The sequence below is a fragment of the Brassica oleracea genome, chromosome C9 (genome assembly GCF_000695525.1).
Source record: "Brassica oleracea var. oleracea cultivar TO1000 chromosome C9, BOL, whole genome shotgun sequence".
Classification (NCBI taxonomy): Eukaryota; Viridiplantae; Streptophyta; class Magnoliopsida; order Brassicales; family Brassicaceae; genus Brassica; species Brassica oleracea.
In genome coordinates this window covers 36706223-36713620 of record NC_027756.1, presented here as the reverse complement: position 1 = coordinate 36713620, position 7398 = coordinate 36706223, and the positions used below count along the sequence as shown (strand labels likewise).

Genomic DNA, 7398 nt, shown 5'->3' with positions numbered 1-7398 from the left:
CTTCAGTTAGACGATGGGAACTACATCAAATGGATGTTCATAATGCTTTCTTGCATGGCGATCTTGAAGAAGAAGTATACATGAAGCCACCTACGGGATTTTGTACAGAGACACCTGGCCTTGTCTGTAGACTACGGAAGTCCATTTATGGTCTTCGCCAGTCACCTCGGTGCTGGTTCTCCAAGCTGCGAACGTCGTTGCTCACATATGGGTTTTCTCAGTCAAAATCTGATTACTCTATGTTTTCAATGCGGACAGGTACAGGCTCTGAGATTTACATTTTAGTCTATGTGGATGATTTGATCATTGGAGGAAATGATCATGATGATATCATTCGATTCAAAGAGTACTTGGGAAAGTGCTTTCACATGAAGGATTTGGGTGGTCTCAAATATTTTCTCGGGCTGGAAGTAGCTCGGAGACCAGAAGGAATTTTTCTTTGACAAAGAAAATATGCCCTTGACATTGTAGCTGAAGTTGGTTTTCTTGGAGCAAAACCAGTTGACTTTCCAATGGTTAACACGGTCTCACGATTAGTAAGAGCGACTTATTTGACAATCCAGAAAGGTATCGACGGCTGGTTGGCAGGTTGATCTATCTCGGAGCTACCCGACCTGATCTCACTTACAGTGTGCACATTTTGTCTCAGTTCATGCAACAACCGCGTGTTGATCATTGGGCAGCTGCATTGAGAGTTATAAGCTACTTGAAAGGAACACCAGCTGAAGGCATTTTTCTCAAGTCAGATTGTGATCTTCGTCTCCAAGGCTGGTGTGACTCTGACTGGGCAGGATGCCCTTTGACTAGACGTTCAGTCAGTGGTTGGCTCGTTACTCTTGGTGGTTCACCTATCTCGTGGAAAACAAAGAAACAGAAGGTTGTGGCTAGATCATCGGCTGAAGCAGAGTATAGAAGCATGGCAGTGATCGTTGATGAATTAAAATGGCTTCGAAACTTGTTGGCTGATCTTGGTGTTCGACATCAAAGTCCTATACCTCTACATTTCGATAATCAAGCTGCTCTTCATATTGCAGCAAACCCTGTCTTTCATGAAAGGACTAAGTCTATTGAAATTGATTGTCATTCCGTACGCGATGCTATACAAGATGGTCTTATCTGCACAAAGAAGGTATCAACAAAGGTTCAACTCGCAGATGTATTCACTAAAGCGTTGGGTAGTCGCGAGTTCCAGCTTATTATTGGCAAGTTAGGCGTTTGTAATCCATACGCTCCAACTTGAGGGGGGGTGTTGAGCAGTGGCCTCCAAGTAAGAGTGTCCTCCAAGACATGCAAATATCTTCCGTATATTTGTCTTGTAGCTTCATTACCTTCTTTGTATATTCTTAGGATACTAGTTTCCTTTGTTGCATCGACAATCGATTGTATATAAGTCAAACATATTATGTGAATAAGACATCACGAAATTCCCAAGACGGTCGTCTTTTGTTCAGATCCTCGTCGCAAAATGGTTTTCAGATTACAGCTTTGAAATTATCTATGGAAAAGGTAATTCAAAGTGCAAAGAAATGTCTAAGTTGGTGATGGATGTTTTGGGGAGCATATTCAAGGTATACAGTGACCGGTACAACACTTTGAATCTACAAGATTCTGCTGCTCGTGATGGTGAGAATGTAACCGAGTCAAGCCAAGATTGCAAGGATATGGAAGATGACAACATTGATGATCCCTTTTTAAAGTTTATGGTTGCTAAAAGAACAACTTCAGAAGATGTAAACGAGCTGGACAAGTATCTCAAAGACGAGCTGTACGTATAAGTTGAAAATGACTTGGGGCTTCCATTTAATCTTTTAGACTGGTGGAAGACAAACAGCTCAAAATATCCAATTATGTCTCTCATGGCCAGAGAAATTCTTGCTATACCAGTATCTTCTGTTGCATCTGAGTGTGCTTTTAGCACTGGAAGTCGTATTTTAGATCAGTATCGAAGTTGTTGATATGGTTGAAGCGTTGGTTTTGACCCAAGACTGGTTACGTGCATCACTTCGTTCAGAAGCAATAAAGACTCTTGAAAATCTAGAAGAAGAAAACCAATTCATGGATTCAGGTATTTTAGTTTTTTTTTTTAAGAATCCTAAGTGAGTAATGTCTCACTGTCTTCCCGTATATGAACTAATATCTAATTTTTTTTTAAATTTGAATTTGTTAGAGTTTCATCCTCAGTCTCAGAATGAAAGTGAGCTTCACCCGTCACTGTAAGCGTAAAACGGCAAGCTTTGCTAAGGTTATTTTAGTTTTATATAATGCTATATAATGGCTCTATATAAGATATGAATATTGGTTTGAACGATTATTATTATTGTCTTGTTGCAGATTATTGTTGGTGGCATGAGAGAGACGCTTGGATTTTTCTTCTTTCTCTTTATAGTTAAACTAGGGGCATGTTCGCGCGGAATATTGTTTTATTGTTGTTAATTATTCGGATGATATAGCTAGCTAATTATGTGATCGTCTTTATTTGCTAATAATATTATTTGGTATTTTTATTATGTTATGTAGTAATAGGTGATATGCTAACATATTATGTGTTTGTTTTTTTAATAGTGTGTTGGTGTAGGTATAATAGTACCTTATTAGTGGTGGAGTGAGTTTGTGATGTAATGCATATTGAATTTTAATAATTTTATATTTAGGCATTTGTTGAATTTAAGGCTAATAGTTTCAGGGTAAAAATTAATATTTTTTTTAATTATTTGAACATTACTTTTTAAATATGTTTTGTGTTCTCTCCCTATATTTTTACATTGAGCCGTCACCATCTATGCATTTCGTTTTCCTTTCCGTTATGTTGTGATTCTCGCCATCACCGAAAAAGACTCACATATGTGCTCTTGTTTTTTCTCACCTTTTTCTCCTTTTTCTCTTTGGGTTGGGCCAGAGTTTAGTCGTCTTTGAAGTTGTTTTCCTCGTCGTTGGCTTACCATCAATAGTTCCTTCTCGTCTTAGTTTTCAAGATATGATTTTTGGTGATCTGACTTCAATAGCTCGAGGACGGCTCCGCGATTGAATGATTTCGTTTTGTCTACCCTTCCATCTATGTTCCCTCATCTCGTTGCAACTTTCATAGCTGTTTGCGTCTCTGTGACTCTCCCTTTCGCCATGTTTGCCACTCCAGATTTGGATAGTGTTCTCCTCCGAATATGCTCTGTAGATTTGGAAGATTGTTTCTGGTCTCAAGTCTAGGCTCTGGTTTCTCGGGGGTTGTCTTCCGTTCTCCCTCACTCAGGTTGTTCTCTTCTTCCCTTGTTTCCATTAGTATAAGTGTGTGGTATTAGTCTCTTGGAGCTTTGGTCCCTTTTATCCAGAGTTTTGTGGTTCTTCACTTGCATAGACGTCTTGTTTGTGCTTGTTTAGTTTGTGAGGTGATTCTTACCTCTTAGCTGGTGGTTGTCCTTATCGTTCGTTATGTATGTCTCTTCCTGCTTCGTGGTGATTTTAGCCTTCTGTTGATTATTTTTTCCGCTTTCTTGGTTCTTTGCATTGGTCTTTGATCACGCTCCTTTGTGTTCGAGCGATTGCTTTATCTCAAGATTATCTTTCTACATTTTTCTGACTTTTGATTGTTCTGGCCAAGACACTCAATGATAAAGTGGGGTAAGTTAATTTTCGTTCTTGATCGCCTTTGAGCTCTGGACCTTTATTGAGTTAGTGTTACTTTGGTATTTTTCTCTCTCTGATTATGGAGGTTTTATGTTTAGATTATGTGGTTTGCTTTAGTTTGGTTAATATTAAGATAAATATATAGTTGTAAATGAAATAATAGAAAATAGTAAAAAAGTAATAAAATAGCGAAAGTTTATGTTATTTTTAGCAGTGAATAAATTAATATTAAAATACATTTATATATTTTTACTTATTTCTTTATTCGTTTTGCAATTTTTTGAACAATAAAATAGATTATCAAACTTCAAATGATGATACTTAGTGTGAGAAAGATTAGATAGTGCATAATTAGAAAATAATGAACCAAATTGCAATAGTCTAAAAGAAGAAAGATCTAAAATGTAAAAAGACAAAAAGAGACACATGTCAACAAACCCCCTTTCCACATGTCATAAGAGAGAGAAAAGTCTACTTTATATATATAGAATATAGATAGATAGATTGGGTTTTTGATTTTTGTTCGGCTTTATAATTTAGTGAAGATCTGTTTTCAGTTGGACCATATTTGGTATTTAGTTTTTGGATACATTGTTTTTGACTTTTGGTAATGGATTTTTTAGCTAACAAAGTTTATATTCCCTCTTTATCTTTTATAAGTTGATGATTTTTTAGTAAAACTAATGCCATCATATTTTATAACCAACCCAAACTACACCGAACCAAACTACACCATAATAAAGCAAACCGAACTAAATCAAAACCAAACTACACCATAATAAAGCAAACCGAACTAAATCAAAACCCAACCGAACTTAATCTTAACCAAACCGAACTAAACCGAACCAAACTAAACCCAAACCGAATCCAAACCAAAACTACTATAGTTTTAATTGGGTTGAGTTTTACAAAACCCAAATTATCCAAACCAAACCGAACCCAAACCGAACCCGAAACTAAACCGATATGCCCACTCCTACAACTTTAGACTAATATTTTATGCCACTAACAATATTTTTTATACACGTTATCAGTTACAATGTCTTTGTATTTGAATTGATTACAGCTTAGCTTCTTCCATTTAAAAACTTTTTTTTTTGTGAACTTTATGAACAAAATAAAATTCTGGTTATTTGTGAGAAATATGCGTTGTAAAGGTGTGCCTAACTCGGTCTTTATATGTTTGCAACTGTATTATTTAATCGTTGTTAAACCGGACCAGGTCATTAAAAACTTTGGCCGGTTTATTGGTACCAACTCAATTAGTAGTTAGCTTCGTATGGAAGTTTATGTGAAGTAACAAACTAATATATGTGATATACAAGTTCTTACAAATATATATTTGACAATATTCAATTCATTTATATTCAATAACAAATATCTTACTTTGATACTTCATCCCCAAGTATATATGATTTGTTTTATATATCGTCATAAATCCATCCTAAAATTTAGGGGATGTCGATATCCTTTTACCAAATATGCAAAAGATTTGTTAGTGGATATTATTGTTTGAAGAAACAATATTTTGTATTTAATGTGGCATGCTAATATGTGTAATTTACCCAAAAAGTAATCACATTAAGTCACATACAAATTAATTATATGGTTTATACAATTTATATTACTAATTTTTTTTTGTGTATAAATACTTTATATAAGGCTACTATATGCACCCTATGCATGAAAACAAAGAATACAAAGCAGATCCCGGAGACTTTATTTCTCTTTCATAGATATTTGCTCAAATATGGCGAAATATCAATGGATCTTCGGTTTCGCAAACAGATTTTCGGTAGAGACAAAAGTAGAGATAAATTTATAATTCAAAGGTCGAAATGAGTAAAGAAGTGTTAGATTGAAAGAATATGGTAAATGGAGTTCTGATAATCGATCGTTTTGAGTGAGAAAACCTAATTTCATTTTCATTGCCTTAATGTTCGAATGATAAAAAAAAGGAAAATTTTGAAATAATGAACAAAAAAACTTAGCTATTGTCCCCTTAGAATAATTTTACTAATCTTTGTCGTCGTAGTACAAACTATAAGGAAAACTCACTTTAGTCCTTGGTGTTTACTATTTAGATTTATAAATATAATAAAAACATAAGTACTAATTAAATATAGTTATAATATGATATTAGTAAGTTTTAGAGTATAGTAAAAAGTAAATAAAGTTAAAAAGGTCCAAAATCCAATCGTCTCCAACACTTCTCCAACCCAGGCTCTCTGCGAACATCACCAGGTAAACCCTTTTTTTTTTGGAACGACCATCACCAGGTAAACCTAAACTCACTTATGTTGCTGATAGATTTGTCTTTGTCTTAGATTTAGTTCATCAATTGTTAACTAAAGGCTGAAGCTTTTAATCTTATAAAGCTCAACTCTTCCTCAATTACCTGATTTGAGTGCTTGATTCATGTGTTAAGGTTCAAGACAGAAGAGAAGGAGAAGATGTTGTACATCATAGGTTTAGGTTTAGGAGAAGAAAGCGACATAACCATGAGAGGACTCGAGGCCGTCAAGAAATCTCAGAAAATATACATGGACAGGAAAAGTTTTATGGGAAACCAATCACACTTGCTGATAGAGAGATGGTTGAAGAAAGGTAGGGAGTATGATTGAAGAAGCCATTGATAATGATATCGCTTTTCTCGTTGTTGGAGAATCGGTGATCCCATTGGGTAATGTTGAATCTAGTTAGACGGTGTCGTTTAGTTAGTTAGATACTGTCTGAATTGTTTTGTTTTTGTGTGTTTTTTTGTTTGTAGCAGAGCTGCAACGCATAGCGATCTTGTTGTTAGAGCTAAGAAAGATATTGGGATTTGTCGTCTGCAGCTGTGATGAACGATGTTGGGATTTGTCGTCTGCAGCTTTACCATTACGGAGAGACGGTTTCGACCCCTTTCTTTACCGAGACTTGGAGACCTGATAGCTTTTACGAGAAGATCAAGAAGAACCGTGCTCTTGGACTGCACACGCTCTGCTTGCTTGATATCCGAGTGAAGGAGCCTACTTTCGAGTCTCTTTGCAGAGGAGGGAAGAAACAGTATGAGCCGCCGAGGTATATGACTGTTAATACGGCCATCGAGCAGCTGCTGGAAGTTGAGCAGAAGCGTGGAGATTCTGTGTACTCTGAAGAGACAGAGTGTGTGGGTTTTGCGAGGCTTGGCGCTGAGGACCAGAAGATACTTTCGGGGACGATGAAGCAATCGGAGAGTGTTGATTGTGGAGCACCGTTGCATTGTCTTGTGATAGTAGGCAAGACACATCCCGTGGAAGAAGAGATGTTGGATGGAGTTTTACAAATACGGAACTGCAAATTAAAAGACCACATGACTGAAGAAGGCTCAAGGGGGAGGCAGGAACGATCAAGATGTCTCTCTGAGTAAGAGATTGAAACTAGGAACATTTTTATGAGCTATTTATATCTACTTTCAATAAAAAGCTCTAGTGACCCCAATCTAGCTTGTTAAGGATTTGCTTTCAGACTGTATGTTTGTTTTCCTTTCAAACTGAGGAAAAAAAATTATTATCCAACTTTGGTCTTGCTGAACACTACCACAAATTTTAAAACCTGACTTTTCAACAAGAGTATTCCTTTCCAAGTCATTTTCAAAATTTGAAAAAGAGAAAGAAACAAAGAAGACTAGGATAAGGCGTATGCGTACGTGATGCACATATAATGACGTATGGTTACTTGCGTAACGGAGGCTGATGGATAGTGAAATGCATCACAACCCGTCCACTATTCAGAAAAGACAGGGAAGATTGTGTCTGG

General features: G+C 36.2%; 1 pseudogene; it reads left to right on the top strand.

Moving 5' to 3' along the window:
• Positions 1 to 3054: 3054 nt before the first annotated feature.
• Positions 3055 to 7123, top strand: LOC106314907 (annotated as a pseudogene).
• The last annotated feature ends 275 nt before the right edge of the window (positions 7124 to 7398 follow it).